This window comes from Pleurodeles waltl, chromosome 3_2 (assembly GCF_031143425.1).
Source record: "Pleurodeles waltl isolate 20211129_DDA chromosome 3_2, aPleWal1.hap1.20221129, whole genome shotgun sequence".
In the NCBI taxonomy this organism is placed as follows: domain Eukaryota; kingdom Metazoa; phylum Chordata; class Amphibia; order Caudata; family Salamandridae; genus Pleurodeles; species Pleurodeles waltl.
In genome coordinates, this window is record NC_090441.1 from 167,795,093 (window position 1) to 167,814,378 (window position 19,286).

Genomic DNA, 19,286 nt, shown 5'->3' on the forward strand with positions numbered 1-19,286 from the left:
CCAGGACCCAGATTCAAAAGCTAAAACACTTTGGCCCATATTTATACTTTTTTAGTGCCGCATTTGCGTCATTTTTTGACGCAAAAACAGCGCAAACTTCCAAAATGCAATTGTATTTTGTAAGTTTGCGCCGATTTTGCGTCAAAAAACGATGCAAATGCGGCGCTAAAAAAGTATAAATATGGGCATTTGCTTCGTAGTTAGGATATAAAGGAGCCCTAGCCATTGTTTTCTCTGACAGGGGCCAAGACTGAAGGAGTAGTGCTGGATCTCATCCCCTCACCACCCCAGAGCAGGACCGCAGTTAACTCCAACTAGAGAAAGCCACAAGAATCTGATCTCCTCACCCTCAGGTAAGAGCCCAGGTGGAGTAAGAGGAGGAAATCAGGAACAAGCACAAGAATGCTAAGTGTTCTTTCTGCTTTGTTCATTCTTCTGGGGAACACACAACATGATCTGTGTTTTTTTCTGTTATCATTTTAATTGATTATTTCCAGGGTGCGTAGCTTGGTCAATATAATTGGGGGGAGAGTGGGGGTGGGGGGGTTTGAACTTCAGATTTCCCAACAATCACCCTGGGGCATCTTATAAAAACACATTATATGACAAGATGGACATGAGGGGGGCTTAATGTGCAGTGGAAAGAGTATGGAGTGCTTATTTTTTAGGGGTACCTAAAACTCAATATTGTTTCAAAGTAATGAACATTTTAAGACCTTAAAACATAGATGAAAGCGAGTGTGTGTCTTTTTGTCAGTATGAGCATGTAAAAATCCCAGGTGAAATCCAACAGGTACTTCAAATTACTCGACTGAAGGCACTTGTATCCAACTATTTACTACAGAATATATTTTTAGGGGGTAACACCTCAACCATCCCATTGGAGCTACGCCCCTGATTATTTGAATTTATTGTATTCTCCTATCAACACTTAACTTGGGTTCATTCCCTCGCTGGTGAGTGTCTCCAGCGCCAGTAGTATGGTAACAATGTCCTATGATAAGTCCTGTGCTGTCTCTGCAACATCAAAGAAGCGCAGAATGAATTCACAACAAGAGTCTTCCAGACAGGGATCCATAGTCTTTGTTTGTAAAATAGGTATAAGTATGGGGCAGAAACACTCAGTGATTCAGAAGAATGTCTTCGCTCCAGGATTCGGGTGACTGACTGTCAACTCCCCTTGCCCACTTTGGGGACAGGAACTTGGAAGTTCTGCATCTCTTAGGAAGTGTTGCTTTGAAATCACCTTGAGGAAGCCCCCTGACCATGGAGGGTGGGTGCTGCCACAGTGGAAAGCATGCCTGGAAGAGTAAGATTGTGAAGAGCTGTGACAGGCCATGTCATGAGGCCTTGGGACCATAGCCCCCTGCAGTGTGTCCAAGGAGTGAGGCAACAAGCTGTCTGAATTCATGCTTGCCAGTGTGAAATGGGATATGCCCCCTTGAAGTCAGTCAGAAACAACAAATGTGACTAGCGAAGACATACTAGAAGAAGTACTTTTGATGGCTTGGTACCCAGCAAACCCATAACTGTTTCCTGAGACAGTTTTGTTGTAAGACAATTTGTATTTGCATTCAGCAGATGCATCAAAACAAGGCAACGTGCTTGTTATGGCAAGGCTCTAGAAGAAATTGTAATCAAATTTAATGGATTATCCTTGCAGACCCTGACAATTGTCACCACTGTGACCCAAAGTCGTCTCCTAATTTGTTTGGGTGGGGTCCCTTGGCTTTTGATTCAAGGAAAATCCGACAATGATGATTTCCCTCCCTGTCACAAGCATGCTTGAGCGTGGCCTCCACCTACTAGTGCTCTTGTTATCTTCCCTCTTTAGAAACTGAGACATGAGGCTGCACACAAGTCACCATTGGACACCATTGAGGAAGTAGGCTGTGCTAGGACAGAATCAGCACTGCTGCACCTCAGGGATTGTGTGTGAAAGTCAGTGCTTAATTTGTCAGAAATGTATGTGCCAGGGCTCTTGTCAGGAGACAACTACCGCTTTCTCCACCCATTGACCCTGTTAGCACAAGCAATACCAGTACCAACACACCTACTAACCATCACACTCCTGTAAGTGTAACAATTCAGAATATTCCAGGCCCCTAAAGCTAGAAGAATGGCTTGGTTGGCAGGTATAAGTTATGTTGAATTGATAAACTCTAAATTAGACAAACAGCGCCATGATGTAGCAGGCTGTCATAAGTGTTGGTGTTTACGATTAAGTGTCTGTGCTGAGCACCAGGAACCTCTGGCTTAAATTAAGCACAGGTGAGTGTGCATGCCAATGAAAATAGGACCTCCAACTCAGCCCGAAGTATACCCCAGGGATTCCTGCATTTCACTATTTAAAAATACAGGGCCTCATCTACGAGGCCCCAAATGCACACTGCATCTCCGGAGCCCATATTTACGAGGCCACGCCAAGCCGCCTTGCATGGCTTGTCATGTAAACACTCACCATGCACGTCTCATACACATGTGGTTTGACCATGCTCGCTTATAATTATCATGATGGGGAGATTATGTAGGTTAATCTGCACACATCTTGTTTGCTACAATCTGTAGACATGTCCCACAGCCATCTGGAGAAGAGCTGAAATCTCTATGTGTACTCAACTGACTGTTGCCCTTCACGAAAAGCTCCTTGCACGGCCAGTGCCTCACTTCATTTCTGAAGAGTAGTGCAGTACCTGTGGTTCAAGTGTCTCATTGATAAGCCCCTTGGAGACCTCTACACAAGTACGTAAATTGCACCATGAACAGAGTAAATTAGTGCAACGTGTGGCACACAGTGCAGAAACATGTGCTGTGGCAAATATGTTGGCAACATTCACGCAATTCTAAAAGCCAGCACCCCTGACACATATCTTGACTGTCATCACTGTGTTTGTGGGCATAACTGCCTTTTCCTAAGACCCACAAATCCATTGCAGCACACGTTGGCACCTGTGCATCATTTAACTCATTCCACATCCTCAACATAACATCAGACATGATGTTGATACCCAATCATAGATGATGGTATCTTAATTGACACACATGCCATTTTAACATGGCATTGCACACATCATACCCCCTCACACACAAACCTGGAGGCAGGTTGGTTGAGACACAAAACCTGCTGCCCCCACCCTTGTCATGACATGCTGCAGTTATCCTTATGTCCTGCTGTCATGCACATGAGGATGTTGCAAAGTAAAAAATGGGTACTTACCAACAGGTCCACCAACCCGAATCACCAGGAGATCCCCTTCACGGGCATTTAGGTCTGCCCACTGTTGTTTCAGCTGGTGGTCCGGGGGCTCCGCCGAGAAGATCCTATGAAGCAGCTTCTTGCCACGGTTGGGTAGCCCATGATGACCTGGCCACCCATAGCCACCATGTTGGGGAGGTAGTGGCACACTAACCCGATGAACCCTCCCATTTCATCACCACTCATCCAATGAGCTCTTCCCTCCCCCTACATCTTGCAGTTTCCCTCCACTGTAAAATAATAACCCCAACAATAATAAAACTATACCTCACCTAACCCCAAATACCCCAACAAACTAAACTACCCCAAGACAGACACTCAACAATACGTTTACAATAACAGGACCACAATGTCAAAACACTTACAAAATTTACAAAATGGACTAGACACAGACAGGACACAGCACAAAACACTCAAAATCCACCAAACCTCACAGCAGCACAAGCACTACACAACCTCCCTCAACCACAGACTACAAGACTGTAAAGTAAATGTGAAAGTAAATTCACTTTTCCATGTGTGCAGCAAGGAAGTCATGTTTCATCACTTTCTGGGTGTATGTGTCACGTTTTCCAATATGCGTCATTTTTTTGGGCTCACAAGGCCTGTTGAGTTAGATTTGACGCGAAGGTGCCAGGCGCCATTTTTTGCATATACGATGTTTGTAGGACTATGGTATGCGTCATTTTTTGACACATGCCGGGCATGCGTGGATTTTGGAGGGAAGGCTGACAAGGCAAGACAATTTAGAGTACACGTGCATGGTGCCAGATGTCATTTTGGTGACTTGCGATGTATGGAGAAGTACCATATGCGTCATTTTTTTAAATGCATTACGGCCATACGTGGATTTTGGAGAAAAGGCTGACAGTTTACCCAGATTAAAATACCTTTTTTCAGGGGCTATGTGTCTTTGTAGTTTGTATGGTATGGCAACAAGTGTATGCATGTGCACTTCACTGTGTACCGGTAACATTAGAATGTGTTACAAGATGTTTGTAGGTGTGTGTGATGCACGGGAGGACTGAACTGTTTGTTGTGCATTTGTATGAAGAATCTTTTCCACATACATGTTTACACATATGTACTCAGGGTACATATGTGATGCTACTCATATTGTGGGTATACCACACTGTCATGTCGGAATTCCAACTGTACGTTTCAAAACACAGCATAAGATAGGATGGGCCATGTGCAATACGTGTTAATGCTTATGATACCCTTGACAAATGTTTAGCAAAGGAAGCTGTTGACTAAGGCTGGGATAAGATCCAGTAAGCCATTACAATGTCAGTGCACATATGTCCACACTCTGGTGGGTTGTAAGGGCCAGACTTCATGATGCAAAGCAACACATGTAATGTATAGTTCCTCATGCATGCAAAAGGTTGGAGATGGTGTGCTGACGTGTTGTAGGTCTGTATGTGACATGTTTGTGTGTAAAAGGATATGTTTCATGTATGATAAATGATGCATGATACAGTGGTGTGTTTAGGGATTTGCCACATACTAATTCTCTATTCTAGCAGTGATATATGTAGGCCATTGTCTCAAGGCTGTGTACTCATATCTGTGTTAACTATGTTTCCCAATGTGGGAACATTTGTACTGGTCTTCTAATTTTGTAAGTAATCATGTGACACATACACATTTTCTCATGTAAATTGTACCGTTTTGTCCATACACAAATAGACGGCACCAAGTCTGGTCCACCTAGGTGCGACATGTCTGGAAAACTTTAGGTGTTATGTGTTAACAACATACACTTGGAATGTACAATGTTTCAAACTTCGCTTTCATTGCCAGATTTACAAATTTGCATACAATCTGTGTCTCAGGGCTGCTATTGGGCAGTGATGGCACTCTAGTCATCAGTGCTCCTGTGGCACTTTGTATGCACACACAGACCCATTGTTGCATTTATTGACACAGGGTGACTGTGGTTACCTCAGCTCAGTTCACTGTGCACAATCAGCAGGCCCCTGACTGTGTCAAGAGCAAATGTAGCCTCCTCTAGGGATTGGGGGGGCGTTGGGTGGTAATTCTCATGATGCAGACATACACCTGCACATTTGTGATCCCATGGTCAAGTATGTTTTGTTACCTTTGGGGTTCTTGATGTCAGGCTTGCCCTGTCGTATACTGGGGACTGGCAGCTTGTTTGTGTAGGACATGTCTCATCTTCTGCCATGGTATTACACGACTTGGCAAAAATAGGTGAGATTCATCCGATGATACTTGGTTAGGTCATTGCTAGATTGTGGAACTGGGTCATGTCTTTTGTCCCAAGGTAGAGATACTATCATTTGTCACTAGCTTCTGTCACACTTGTTAGTGCTGGCCATGCACATAGTTGTGGTTGTTGCCAATGTGACTGGAATATGTACAAACCTACACATTCTCAGTAAATATGTGTCTGGTGTTAAAAGGAAACATTGTTGTGTTATACAGTGAATATTAGTCCATGTGTGTTCCTTCACACATATTAATGGCATATCTTGTCATGTATGGTTCCAGTTCAACATTACTGGCATAATTTCTTCTGATTAGCCTTAGTACCCATCTTCATCACCAACATTGTCCCTTCATTCATGCACCACATACTAAGTCAGACTTGTGTACTTTGTAGATGGACACAGCCTCTTCTACAGGCTAAGTAATAGTATCGCTCCCATTTCCAGGCTTTGCCAGATCACATGACTGCCCCCAACACATCGCAGAACACCAGCCACAGCACTTGTGTAGTGTCTGAGTGACCTCCACATCTTTGATCGCAAAATGACGTACGGGAGTCTCTCAGCTGTCCTTTCACATAATTTTTTAATATATTTTTAAAATGATCTTTTCATTAACACTTTGGCAAGAACATATCATACACATTCCCTCTCCGACCCCTCCCGATCTATCTGTGGCTCACAATGGTTCCCATCCGGGTCTGAAGTCGTTTCAACGAGGGGGCTAGTACATATATTTCCCCTGCAAGTGTTCCAGATGGCGGTAGTATTCAGGTGGAGCCAAGGCATACTCAACCTGTAGATCTAGAAAGGCAATAACCTGAGCCTTTGATCATATGTCTCCCACTTTTGAAATGCCTATTAGATACAATTTAGCACACCCGCCTAAATCTCTCAGGTTACCAAGTGCCCCTAAATCCCATAGGGGGGTGGCCAGTGTAATTTTCTCAGCCCAGGCCAGGGCCCGAAGTGTGGTGTGCCAGTGTGTGAGTGTTGTCGCCGTTGGTCCACTAGTGTGCATCTTCTTGGGGATGCCAAATAGGTCTCACAATTATCACTCCCAGTTGCATCAGCCACCTATCCATATGGTAGGCCGGGTCATCTGGGGATGCGTGTATCCAATAATTTATGGTTGTGAGTTGCGCTGCCCAGTGATATTTTCTGATATCTGGAAGGGAAATCATACCATCATACCAGCTCTTAGTCAGCTTGGCAAGAGCTTTTCTTGCTGTGCCTCCATCCCATAATAGATTTCTGAGTTCGGCATCTATAGCGCTATGGCATGATGAGGGCACTGGGAAGGGGGTATTATGCAATACGTAGAAAAAGCTTGGGAGGCACATTATCATGAAAAGATCAGCTCTGCTCAGCAATGACAAGGGGAGAGCCCTTTATTGTTGAACGTCTCGTCTAAGGTGGGTCAGGAGTGGGAGGTGATTATGGGGGTCGAAGCCTGTCAGGTCTTTAGTTATATAAATGGCCAGATATTTGACACCCTCAGTCACCACCTCAGCTTCATAATCGTGTGGCAGTCTGGGGGAAGCTACTTTGAAGATATGGATAGTAGATTTGGTCCAGTCAAATGTATAGCCTGAGTACTGGCCAAATTGAGTCACTATGAGCACTATGTGGTCTAGGGTCATGGTAGGGTATGCCACATACAACAGAATATCATTAGCATACAGTGATATTCTGTCTTCCCATTGGTCTGCCCAGCTGAGGCCATGGATTAAGGGGTCATGATGCACCCAAGCTGCCAGCGGTTCTAGGACCAAGGAGGGGGGAGAGTGGGCATCCTTGCCTCGTGCCCTGGTGAAGGGTAAATGGTTCAGATCAAGTGCCGATCACTAGTTTGTTTGCTTGGGGGGCTGTATATAGGAGTTGTATCCAGCTTTTAAGGCAGTGCCCAAGCCCAGCTTCTCCAGTGCTGAAAACAGGTATGGCCATTGCAAGGTGTCAAAGGCCATGCATGCGTCAAGGGACAAGATCACAGCGCCTTCCTGAATGGTGTCTGTCTGGCCTAGTACCCCGTGTAATCTACAGAGCTTATGAGCCATATTGCGTCGTGGCATGGAACCTGACTGGTCCGAGCTGAACAAGTTGTGGCATACTGGGGTAAACCGCAAGGCCAGCACTTTGGCTAATATTTTTCACCTCGGCTCATTGTCCTTCCTGGGCTTCCCTTCTTTGTGGATGACCACTGTGGAAGCCTGGCGTTGGTGTAATGGGAGTACTCCCTCCTTCTGGCTCTCCTCACCTATCTGCTTCAGATGTGGGGCAAGCTTATTGGCTGTCCACTTATTGAGTTCTATTGGTACCCCGTTGGGCCCCGATGCTTTGCCTGGCTTCAAATCCCTGATGGCTCGTTTTATTTCCTCGTGTTAAAATTCATCTCCTAAGCCTTCCATATCATCTGTAGGAAGGGTTGGGAGGGGGATGGCACCCAGGAGCTCGGCTGCTTTGCTTTTCATGGAGAAACACCTTGCTGATTAGAAATTAGCATACTAGTTTGCAAACGTTTTGGCTATGGCTTCTCAACTACTAGCAAATTGCCCTGACTCTTTCTGGATTACCAGAAACCCATCTATCCACTGCCTCCTTCCTGTCCAGCCAGGCCAATCATTTTCCTGTCTTATCCCCCATTTCATAAATGTTGTGCTATGTCGCCCTATGGTGCATTTTTGCAGCGTCCTGGGCCACATCTCAGTATTCCTTTTGCTAAAGGGCTAGGATGTGGGCGTCCTCTGATCGCTCCTCATCTGGTAAGCCGACTCACATTCAAGAGCCTCCAATTTGGACCTTTTTACTTATTTACCTCGTGCCATCGTGGAGAAAGCCACCTCCTTGACTACTGTCTTATAGGCCTCCCACAACGTAAGTGCAGACTCGACTGAAGTGCTGTTTTCCTTAAAATAATGGTCTGTTGTGGCTAACATCCCTTCTCTATTTTTTGGCACTTTAAGGTACCAAGGGCTCAATATAACGTGGCTAGTTTTCAGCCTCTAGTCACAGCCAGCCACAGGGGCCACACCAGCCACAGAGGGAGAATGGTCAGAAATACCCCCAGCTAAGTTAATAATCTCCTTGCCTTTTAATAGCTGGAGAGCCAGCATGAGAAAGTGATCAATTCAGGAGAGACTATCATGCACCCTGAGTAAAAGGTAAAGTGCAGGGTCGCGGGGTTAAGGGTACGTCATACATGTGCCAGTCCCTGGGCAGTGAGGAAGTCTGCAAATGGTCATCTAACTGAGTCTAGGAGTCTGGGGGGATGTCAGTCCATGCTATCACTTAGCATTGTGTTAAAGCCCCCTCCCATGATCAATTCCCCATCTGGAAGACTGTGTAGCAGATCGGTCAGGGCTGATAGTACCAAGTCGTGAAGTCAGGGTGGGATATATACTGAAAGTATGTTTAAGAGGCCCCACTTCACAGGTCCCAGAGAGCACCACATAGCAACCCTGCTGATCTGGCCATATATGCTGAATGACCAGGGGCAGCGATCTCCTCACCAAGAATCCTACTCCTTTAGAGGAGGTGGTATGGCTGCATGAGCAGCCATTTTATATCCCCAACGGTTCAGGGCGTGACACCTATTACCCAGCAGGTGAGTCTCTTGTAGGATAATCATATCTGGGGAGTCTTGTTTGATGTACTGGAGCACCACTCCCTGTTTGACTTTGTCACCTAGGCATTTGACGTTCGAGGTTAGTATCCTTAGGGTTGACATACTAACTTTGGCCATCCCACTGTGTGGTTAACGGACCACACCCGGGGAGTGCCTGGCCAATGCTGGGTGGGGTTTGGACTGTGAGACTGGATGTCCTGTGTGCCTCAGCTATGTTGACTGGCGGTATGTATCTTACCTAAACGTAAATGACGACAAGAATCCAATAACCCCTCTTCAAACATGAATCCCCCCTCACTTCTACACTGCGCTGTGGAATCCATACTGCCCATCTCCCGAACTGCCCATAGCGCCTGTTGCCCCAACTAAACATACGGCTAACTAGGAAGCGTGACTACTGCCTTCTGGCCCCCACCTGGCTCCTTACTGGGATGTCTTTACTGAGTTGGTTTCTCATATCTTAAGTCTCTATCTTGCCCCCAATGACAGACTTAAGACCACCAAGTGCTGCTCCCAGCCGACCCACAAGACGCTGTGGGTGCATCTACAGTGCCACATTCTCTATCCCCTGGGTCCTTCTCATCTCCCCAAGGGTCCCAAGCTCTGTCCCGCGGATCAGGGCGATGCCCCAGGCTAGGTGAATTGTTTTTGCCCCACATCTCACTTCAAGTGTATCACAATTCTCTGTTGTGGTGCTGCCACCCCAGTGCCTCTTAGTGCGGTCGCAGTGTCTTAATCCTCCTGCCACCTGCCATACATCCAGCCAATCCCACACAGCTTCTGGGGTTTAAAGAAATAAAGGTTTGGCCGCTGCGAGGACTGGAAACTACTCTGGGAAAATCATTGAATGATTGATGTTCCTTTCCCTCAGAGCCTCCTTCACCTCGAAGAAACTGTCTGGACCCAAAGAGTGAAATCAGGGAAGAAGGTAACCCGAGCATTACCTATATGCAAAGGAGGGGCACTGCAAGCTGCTTAGAGAATCACATCCCAGTCTTGGAAGTTTAAGAGTCTTGCTATGATGGGACAAGGGGGTGCCCCAGACTTCGGTGGTGCGCCTGGGATGCGTTGAGCTCACTCCACCTAAAAGAATTTGGAAAGTCTACTTGGTTGCAGCTGTTTCTGGATGAGATCCTTCACGAACAGGTTCATGGCGCGCCCGTCAGTCTTTTTAGGTACCCCTATTATCTGTAGGTTATTTCTGCAGGACTGGCCCTTCCAACTTCTTTCTCAACTCTTCTGTTGCAGCTTCACATCATTTATTAAACATGGGCACACACTCACATCTGCATTCCACAACCTATGTCACATTCACCATGAGTGTATTTTGGTACTGTGATCACTCATGTCAGCTATGAGTAGAGGAAATGCCACATTCAACCCTTCTGTGTCTTTCTTCACACATAGTTTGCTAAGGGTCTGTGACTTGTTTGGACATTGCTTGACTTACATGCACATCCCTAACTGAATTGGGTTTGATATACCTAGACATTTATCGCATTGGTCCCTACATGTCACTTTCTAGTGGTCAAACATGTGAGTGGCACTGCGAAGTATGTTCTCAGTACTCACTGTCATTCAGGCTTTGCTTGGTTACCTCAGCAGGCACAAACCTGCCATTGTAGGTAATTGCTAGCCTTTTCCTACCTAGCCTATACATCTGTACAGCAGTCATCACATGTATTTCCAGGATTGTTACAGGCATGACAAGCCAACACACATGTGTGATATGTGTGTGTCAATGTAAAATGTAGTTGCTACAGACTATGCTTTAATTCCATCCACACAGTAATGTGGTAGTGCATTCTTTTAGTTTGTTTTTTGCTCCTGGCTATGGAGGAGGTTCATGAAATTTCGGCCCTTAGCGCTTCCCTACCGCCACCATGTGTGTGCTGTATTTAAAAGACGGCACACCCTGCCGCAGGGTAGGGGGCAATAGCGTCAAGGTATTTTACGCTATTGATGTACTGTTCAGGTTTAACACCAACATTTTGGGCCTAAACCTGAACCGTACATAGGGGCCCATTGATACCAGTAGGGTGCCCCCTTTTAACAGCTGCTCTGAGCAGGTGTAAAAAAAAAGCCACAAAATATGACACAGTTGATTATCTTAGATTCCATAGCACCATTTTGGCACCCCCCCTACCGGGTGTATGCCCCCTTTGCATACATTATGCCTGTTGCAGGCATATTGCGCCACTTTGTATTCCTGGTGCGTAGATTTTGGCATCATTGGGTCACATTAGCTTCAGAGGTTTGACCCTAATGTTGCGCAAGAATGAGCTAGGCCCTCTTAAATTTGAGCCTATGTTCCAAAGTAGTTTACAACTGTTGTTGTGTAGTCATGCTCTCTGAGATATGGGCAAGATACAAATGGTATGTGATGGTGAAAATGAGTACGCCATGAGCATCCTGTGTTTACGTGATTTTATTGAATTATTTACATGACGAATCTTGGCGTACAGTGTCTATGTGAAAAATTTGTGCAGAATTTGATCTCTTCTGCGTACTCCAGCAGACGAGTTTTGTTGTACCCCTCCTTCTGTTGTGCATCATTGTTGTCATCCTCCTCCTCATTGGGGACATCTACTTCTTCATCCCAGGGGACATTGGTGCGTAGACAAATGTTATGCAAAATAGCACACACAAGGGTCATTTTGCAGACAAGGGGTGGTGCATATACCTGTCCTCCTCCTGTTAGATGTAGGCACTGGAACCTTGATTCAAGGAGGCCAATTCTCCTCTTCACCCCATTTCTGGTCCTTATCTGGCCTTCATTGTAAACCCGCTCTGCATCAGTTGTAGGATTTCCAAAGGTGTCATGACCCATGGCTGGATGTTGTAACCTTTGTCCGCTGCAAAGGAATGTGAGAACATGTGTCAATCATGCATATATGTTATTTGCTAGGTGCCCTGGCACATATTTGTTTTGAGTGGAATAGTGAGTCAGACTTGTATCTGGTATTGTGTGTCTTCCTGTTTGGATGGATGGTTGCATTGGTGTGTGGTGGTGCACTTTCCTATCATGGGTTGAGCCTCAGGTACCTGGTGATTATAATTTAAATTCTGGTCTGACAGTTCACCCATGCTGAATATGTGTGGTGTTGTCTATATTTGTGCCTGAGTCCCAGATTTAGGTGGACCTAGCACCTCCTTGAACCACATTAGCCTCATTTTGATTGACGCTATTGTGGCCAAACAAGGTCAAAATCACAGCGCCATGTTTACAAAGTGGCACTACCCCTTGCAGTGCAACACTTAGCGACCCTTTGCTCCACATTATGCCTGTGACAGGCATCATGTATGCAAGGGATGTGTTCCCCTATTAGGGGAAAAGCAAAAATGGTGCAGAGGAATGTAAGAGGTTCCAATGCGTCATTTTTAGCAGATGCTTTTAACTCTTGCACAGAGCAGGTGTTAGTAGGGGACACACCATTGTTACAAAAATCTTTATTCGACTTTCAACAAGTCATAAAAGACATAACAGTCATAAAAGATCTCCAATTATGATGCGTGCATACAATTCAATGATAAAAAAGAAGAAAAAAAAAAAAGTCAAGGAGATAAGATAAAATAGTAAGAATAATAATAAAAAGATGTAAAAGCACACAACACAGAGTCAGTCTAATATATCAATAAATAAAAAAATAAAAACCTTATAAAAAATGAGTTACAATTCAATCGCCTCCTCCATAGATTTCCTTATCTTTAATACAGAACATAAAAAATTAGCTAGGATTCCGCACATCTCTAAAGAAGATAGTGACTGGAGACAGACATAGGCTGTGCGACACTGGGGAGATTAATTGACCTTAGAAGCGGAACAACTAGACGCTTCCTCTGGTAGGCGTAGAAATTACAGAATAAAACCACATGAATTGTAGATTGAAGTGTTTTTGCATCACAGGGACATGGTTTTAACACAGTGGACCAATCGTTCATATTTGGGAATGAGACTAGACGGTGGAATGTGTCTAGTCTAAATCTTGTGAGAACGTAACGGTGGCGAGGAAGTACCATGTTTGCCAAATACGGCTGCATACCCTCAGCCGTCAAAATTATTTGATTATAAATGACTGAGGTTTTTTTTTATTCCACCTCCCATCGTATGTCTTCTAGATAGTTTAGTGCCAAGATACTCAGGTCCTTCCTGGATATCTTCTGCAAAGAGACTGGGTTTGTGTAGTAGTCTTGCTTGCCCATTTTTTTTAAAAAGGTCATGATGTGTTTTAACCATGGTACCCTTGATATGTATAATGATTTCGTACAGTCGGTCAGGATAGCCTTGTTAAAACTGGTGTGTTCCGAAGTCCAGACTTTGTGCCATAGTAGTAGTGGCTGGATCTTTATCAAGTCTGTGATGTAGGGAACCCCGAGTTCCGAATGTGTGACATACGATGAGGTGCCTTTTGGTACCCTCAGCAAATGCCGTAGGAAGTCATTTTCCACTGTCTGCACTAAATCACAGTTTGTATGTCCCCAAATTCCAGCCCCGTACGTAACGGCCGGAATACACTTAGCTTTATAGATCTTTATCATGTTAGGTGGTGTAATCCCCCCAAGTCTTTTGGAGAAGAGTCGAAGTGCCATCGTTGTTTTGGTCAGGTGTACTCTCTTCATCTTCCTGCAGTTGGCCCAGGAACCCAGCTTATCAAATGTTATGCCCAGGTATGAAAAGGTTTGCGTGATTTCGACCTTGCTATCTAGGATGGTGGTGTTATAAGTCTTGCCACGCTTCCTTCCGCAGTTCATGATGAAGGTTTTAGAGCGATTGACAGTGAGTCCTAGCTGTGTCATGTATGTAATACAGGTTGTTAGAAGTTTCTGGAGAGCTATTGGTGTTCTGGCCATTAGTACTGCGTCATCTGCGTAAAGTAATGCTGGGACAGGTTGCTTATCTATTTGTGGTACATCTTTACACCTAGTGGCCAATTGTTTGTCTAGATTGTTTATATACATTGAGAACAGAAACGGTGCGAGAACGCAACCTTGGCGCACTCCTCTGTGTAGACCAAAGGGGCGAGTACATTCCCCTTTTAGGCCGTACCTCACTCTTGCTCTGCACCCTGTGTACATTTCGCAAATAAATTGAATTAGGGCTGGTTCCACCCCCATGCTTTTTAAGATGTCCCACAATTTGTCATGGATTACGCAGTCGAAAGCTGATGATAAGACAATAAAGGCCAGGTACAAATTGCCTGTTCTAATCTTAGTATACTTTGCGATGATGAGACTTAGATTTAGACTTTGTTCCACTGTTCCGATTCCTTTCCGGAATCCATACTGGACCGGAGATAGAACGTTCTTTTCCTCTGCCCATAATTGCCGCCTATTCAGGATTATTCTCCCTGCTAGTTTAGCTGTTGTGTCCAGCAGGGAAATTGGCCTGTAACAGGCTGGATTAAGGCGGTCACCCTTTTTGTATATTGGAATTATGTTGGAGACTCTCCAAGATGGTGGGGGTCCGCATGTGCAGATGGCCCTCAACGTCTGTGTCAGTACAGGACCCCACAGCTCAATATTGGCCTTAAATATATCGATCGGAACGCCATCAGGGCCTGGCGCTTTCCCATTGTTTTAAATGGGCCCCTATGTACTGTGCAGGATTTGCACCATAACTTTGTCAATATTCTTACTCAGTCCATCTATGGCATCCATTGTCTTGACACTATTGCACCTACTCAGTGCTATATATTGAATACAGGACACACATGTTGGGGATAGGAGGGCGATAAGGGGCACAAGTAAAGTGGCACTGCTTTAGATGCTGTGCCACTTTACTGACAACTGGCCCTTAGTGCCTTCACTTTAGACCTGCAGAAGAGTGATTTTATGGAAATGTGTACCTACTTTGTGTGTTGTGTGCCATGTAAAAGGTGTAGTGCCCTGTGTGTTGCAGGTGAATCCCACCCCTTTGCCCTTGAAATACCTCCCTTGCATAAAGTTTTGTTGTTGCCAATTGCTGGCTGGGATACTTATGTGCATGAGGTTCATATGCCTAGTGTGGCACTGTTGTATGGGATGTATTGTGATGTATGCAAATGTTTTCAGACACCTGTGGGACAGACAGGGCATCATGTGCCTTTCGGCACTGCCCTGCATCATGAGTCCAGCCCTGCTAAGTCCCATGTCTCCTTAATCATATACATTGCTGGCCTCTCCCTCTACATTTTCAGTAGTTCAGCTGCCACAGTCCACTGTTGGTACCCTTGTCTTATGGTAAGGAGATGTGAGATTTATGGGTATGATTGTTGGTGTGCTGTGAGATGTCCATTCGTGCACATGATCTTTCATTGATGGCGACGTTGTATTTCAATGTGTGCTGCACTATGCACCACACGATGGAAAGTCGATCACAATGAGTATATCTGTTATGTTTTGCTGATATGTAGATGGTGATGGCACCACTCAAGTGGAAATTGATATCAGTGCTGCCTGAGTTTTCTACAGCATGGTAAATGTGTGCCAGTGTCAATATATGAGTTGTTTGATGGTGGGATGGCGGATGCAATTCACATTGCCGAGCTATTCCTTGGTAAGTGTTATGTGTGAAGGATCAGTGTTTTGTTGGCAACCTGTGGACACATGTAATGGTTTGATGTCCGCTTTTGTATTAAAAGGGGACATTGCTCCACCTGTCAGTCAGGTGGTGCAAGGGACTTGTAGATATGGGCGTATGTGAGGGTGATGTGCATTGAATGCGGTGTAGTATGGCATGTGGCATGTCTTGTGGTCTATACACCTGTGTTTCCCTGTGTGTTAGTGTGGCTAATGTATTGTTTGTACTACACGTTTGGTGTGTTGTCTGTGCTATGATTTGGATGCTGTCTTACCTACAAGTAGGCCATTGCCATATTGCCCATCCTGAAATCGTTGGTTGATAGTTGAATGCCTGAAGATGTAAGCATCATGGACGCTGCCGGGATATTTTGCAAGGATGTTGGAGATTATTTCACAGTGGTCCACAATGGCCTGCACATTGATAGAGTGGGTATGTTTTCGGATCCTGTAGAGGTGTTTGGTTGCAGCAGGAGGGACAAGTTGGACATGGGTGCACCCAGCACATGAGGGAATCCAGCTATTTGATAGAAACCTTGGTTGATCTCCTGCTACACTTGCTGGGTGTTTGGGAACTGGGTGTGGTGGGGTGTGAGGCTGATGATGGCATCCAGGACCTTCAGGAGGAAGGCAGAGAGGGATGGTTGGCAGATACCACCCACTTGTGCAGCAGTGGTCTGGAATGATCCTGAGGCTAGCATGTGAAGGACATCCAGGAGTTTAGTCATGGGTGGAATTGTTGAGTGACTTTCCACTCTTGCTGTGATGTCTGGCGCAATGGGGTGGAGCAGGAGTACAATGGACTCCCGCTTCAGACAGTAGAATCTGATCACCTCTTCTTCCCTGAGGGCAAGCATGGTTGTGCGCTGGCAAAATATCCTCTCCCGCCTTCTATGCTGACTTTGTGGCTGCTGTGGTGGTGTTTGAGGTTGCTGCAGTGGTGCTGGTGGCACTTGGCGCCGTCACTGTCGTCTTCTCTGGGTGCCGAGCTGTAGCAGTAATAGGTCCATGTTGTCCAGTTGCTTGCCAATATTTCTTCTGTGTGTTTCCCTTATGTAATAGTGGGTGGCCCTCATTTTAACACCTGGTCTGACCAGGCGTGAAAATGTTGATGCTAATCGGACTTAGCATAATTTTTTGGACCTCATCCTTTGCATGCGTCGTTTTAGCCTTCAGGTTGTAAATATGGCGCTAACGTCATTTTTCGGATGGGAACACTTACCTGGCATATCATTGTTGTAAAACGATGCAAGGTGAGGTGGAACTCCCCAAAACTTATGCAAAGTCTGAAATTTTTGCGCTAAGTTGCTCTAGCAACAAAATCTAAATATGTTTCTGGGTTAGTGCCGCTTTTGTGTAAAAAAACAATTGCACAAAGACGTGCTAAGTATGGTGGGGCATGGGTGTGGCAGACATTTAGCAGTATTATTGGGCAGCCAGCTGACTACCCTTGATGGTTGGCTGTTGGGACATACGGATGATCCAACAACATGGGTGGAGCCTGTAGTGCTACGGCAGCTATATTGAGACACAATGCCGTAAACCATACCTCAAGCATCAAAAGCAGAACTAGATTGCTGGTGTGCGGTGATCTGGAAAGGACGGGTGACATGCAAGAAGCCACTCTGCAGGAGAGCTGGCTGAAACAAATCAGTGGTCTGGAAAGATTTACAGTTTGGGACGATATCGGAATTCGAAGGATTGGAAACATTTGGCAGCATAGTCATATGAAGTCCTTGTGCAGGTGTCCAAAAAATTTGATCTGCATAAAACCCAATTTTACAAATATTGTAAAATACAAAGTGAGACCTGCGCTAGGAGATCACAGGGAGTCCCTGGGAAAGAAAATCTTCCAGAAATATTGATACATTATGAATAAAACCCTAACAGGATGGGGGATATTCAAACATCCCAGAAAGTGGATGTTAGCTCTTTGGACGAGTGTGACTGTCAGGAGGAAACTCACGGTTTCTTTCAAACTCCAACTTATTTAATTAAAATAAGTGCATCAGACTTTCTTCACACCATTATGCCTGTGAAAAATGGGGAGGATTTTTTACCCCACGGTGTCCCAGATGCAGAGGGTGGGGGATTCATTTACATGACATGGACATGCTCAGTAGTCCAGACCCTCTCCAGGTACCCCAGATGCTGGTCGACCCATTCCCCAAGATAGCCTTGCTGGGAATAAGGGAGTGAAAGGGCTGTGCAAAGTATACATAGCTAGGCCTTGGCACTCACCGTCTCCTCCATCAATGCACAAATGGTTGCAGGATCCATCGATCAGTGGTCGATAGCAATGTATGTGGCACACAGAAATTTATGAGAAACAATATTGTTTGAGCTTCTAGGGGGCACCTATTATAGACCTTCTCATTTAATTAAAATTGTTCTTCATATGGCTACACATATAACTGTACAACTAAAAATCTTAAATAACAGTACAATAAGAAGTGCTCCATGGTCCTGGCTCCACTGTACAATGTGGGAACGATAGAAGACTGTCCCTGTCAGAGCCTCTCACATCGGTTTCTCCTCAGTATTTAAGGTTTCACGAGGCAGGGAAAACCACCTACTGTGTCATATGTGTTATGTAGCTAATGGGCAGTGTTGTCTTTTTAACCAAGTGGAGGAGAATAGGGCAGCTAATCATTAGTGGACAATAAAAGCAGGGTAAGGTGAGGCGATTAATGAGTTTGAGCAAAAAAAACTTATGTTAGTGGGATGATTTAGCCTATGGGCCCTTACAAACATTTCTCCGGGGGCCACAAAGTATTGTCTGTGGCATGCCTGAGGGCCACACCTATGCCAGCAGGGAGAGGGTCGGGTGATGTAAGGTGGGAATAGGGGAACACAAAGCAGATGTATGGTGTGGACAATAAACCAAGCTTTCATGTGACCAGCGCTCTATTTTCGTGCATCAAGAATTAAAGTCAAAGCATTAACTTCTAATGTAAAACGTGAAAGGGAAAGAGATATTTATCTGGTGGCTGAATAGCAAAATTTGAAACCGGAAAACCTGGTATCAGTCTTGGCTTCCCCACTTGACCAAATTGTGTGATCCTAGGAAATTGGTTAATTTCAATTTGGCTTCTTTTTCTACATTACCACATACGAGAGTCCTTTGAAATACATGAGTTCCAGATATGTCCTGTACAAAACCTTCTCTTATGTTTTATTTAATAAACTATATTGTTGTTTCAATTATATAACAACCAAGGCTACACACAAGGTGCACCTAACAAAGGACTTGCCTCTGGGTTCACTAATAGCATTGTTTTCAGGATTGGGGCGGCATGAAATTTTCCAAGATCATGTTTGAAAACTATCACTGCTAATAAATGACTTTCAATATAATGATATAATCTTATCTAAAAGGTAAAATGCTCATGCATGTTAATAAAGTTTTTGAAGTTTGCAGAGAGTTTATCATGTTTTTACATGTTTAGTGCAAGATGTCTTGAAAACTAAAGATATTTCTAAAGATAAATTGCCTAGGACCCATTCTTTGCTTCTCTACTGTTACTTTACTTAATGTGTAAATAAATTATGCCTGGTTCACAGCTTTCTGAATGTTCCTGCTCTGTCAAGTGAACAGTAGCCCAGTGCTCCT